The sequence below is a fragment of the Bidens hawaiensis genome, unplaced genomic scaffold (assembly GCF_021521415.1).
Source record: "Bidens hawaiensis isolate Kalapana, Puna unplaced genomic scaffold, B.hawaiensis_p1.1 tig00014257_1, whole genome shotgun sequence".
NCBI classification, from domain to species: domain Eukaryota; kingdom Viridiplantae; phylum Streptophyta; class Magnoliopsida; order Asterales; family Asteraceae; genus Bidens; species Bidens hawaiensis.
The window spans coordinates 1-2,511 of NW_027492228.1; positions in this window are offsets into that span (position 1 = coordinate 1).

The following is a 2,511-nucleotide window of genomic DNA, read 5'->3' on the forward strand; positions in this document are numbered from 1 at the left end:
CATTTTGTTGTAGTAATTGTATAATACGTTCATGGTCTTTTGTTCAGGATTCACATGTATCATTTACTTAATTTGAGAAAAATAATATTACATTCATTGTGTATTGCGTTCAAGTCATTGTGTAATATGTAGTTTACATTGTATTTTACGTTCCAGATCATTGTGTTATATGTATTCACCATTGTGTCTTACGTTTCATGTCACAGTGTTATATCTATTCTTCATTGTGTTTTACATTTTTGGTTATTGTATAATATGTATTTATCATCGTGTTTTATGTATTAGATAATTTGGTGTTATTTTATCATTATATTTATATATTAGTATTACATAACGGTGCTATTAGTATTAAAAAACACAATGATGATTTAAAATACACAATGACAAATAGAAAGGCCAAGTGACGAAAAAGGCACGATGCTAAGCAAAAAGACACAATGACGTAATATTTATTTTAATTTTTATATAACAAAATCATACTCATATTAAAAATAAAAAAACGCTTGTTATTATGATAAAATTTCTTTTAAAAGAAAATAATATCATATGAAAAGTTATAGACGCTTTAAAATGATGACGGTTTAACATGCGACTTGCATGTTGATAAAGAAAATATATATTATTACTTTTATACCCTTTTTTACTTTTGTTCTCACTTGACACATGTCAATTAACTATGAGTTTTTACTTTTCATTTTTGTTGTTCTTTAGTAGAATAAGTCTAACCCTAAATAATATTAAGGAGAAGAAGAAATAATATTAAAGACAAATAGTCAAAAGTCAATGTTTCTATAATCTTTAGAGCTTGCACACATCAATAGAAAATGTACTTTCATTTTTCTTTCTCTCTTTTCTATTTGTTTCTTAACATCTTTTTATAAATACTTTTAAAACACTATATTCAACATTTTAATAAAGTGAACTATTATTATTATTATTATTATTATTATTATTATTTCTTTGTCTTTTTAACAATGTTAAGTTTTTTTTGAATACTTCCGTTTTTATATAAGGCTTCTAATATTATCAACAATTGATATAATGTGTAAGTTTACGTAGAAGTTTTTTTTCTTATATTTATACACTTTTGAGCACGTTTGTATGGTTTAACGTGCAAAACTTATTTATTAGTTTTACTATGTTGTGTGCTAACGGTTTGTTGTATAACGCGTCACAATTACCATGTGTTTCTTCTCCTTAGTATTGAGAGATAACTTTGTTTATGTTAAGAACTAGTTATTTTTTAGATTTATGGTATTTATTTGGTAAAAATATTCATTTTTTTATGCGTACAACTTAATATTTATTTCTGTTATTTTCGGCCCCCTCGGTGTAAATGTTCAAGTTCCGCTACTGGACGCCACATGATATAAAACGTCCAAAAATAGAAAGTTTTAATTGCGCATGTTCTTACGTGTCTTTATTAAACGTATGTGACTAACAAATTTTCAGTTACAACCATATGTATGAAATTGGAGAAAAAGGTTTTATGATGTGTTTAAATAAGATACAAAAATGCTTACTATGCACATGCAAGTAAAAGAATAACTTTAAGATGGTATATGTATTTGACAGTCAAGTTAAAAATCAAATAGAAATTACATTACATTATTAGAAAGTAAATTGCACTAGTGTATGTTGGTCTAAATAACACCATTAAAGGTAGGGATGAATAAATGATTATGGGTATCAGTATCAAACCGATACCGAACCAATACTATACCAAGTATCTTTTGTACCAATTTGGTACACGTCTTTTAAGGTTTTCGGGATCGGTACTTTCATACCGGCAAGGTTCAGTATGATATCGGTATTTTGTCAGCTTTTTCGATACCAGTAAAGTTTGTATCAAACGCTTTCAACACCGGTACCTATTTTCAATGATATTGAGATCAGTATTTCCGGTACTGGCCCGATACCAAGTTGATCCTACTTTTCTAACGGTGGAATGGATGGTTTATCTTATCCCTTTCAAATTCTTTCACTCATCTTTCATCTACGTGAGTGTCAAGTCAGATATTTACTATTATATTTTTTCTCAATTTTAATGTGGGATATGTTTGGTTTCAGTAGTGATCAGTTAAAATTTTATTTATTAAATCCGGTTCAATAAATGTGACAAATAATAATTAATCATATCAATTAATAATTATACGCAACGGAATATATATATAATTAATCAGCACCGAAAACTAAACCCGACAGGATCCGGTTACAAACAATACAAGTACGAGTCAAAACATTAAATATAAACTTAACAATATATTAAAGTTTACCTCGGTTAATAATTAACCGGTTGAGACACCGAAGGCAAACGAACCGAGCTAGGTGACACAACGAGATCCAACGACCAATCAGTGGCGGTGCACGATGACAACGGTAGTGATGGTGGTATCCGGACAGTAGTGGCGGCGGCTGTGAGCGGCGATGGGTGGCGACGGCTGGCATCGGTGGCGCCGGCAGGCGGTGGCGGAAAACGGTGTCGGTGGCTGGACAACGCCGGTGGTTAGG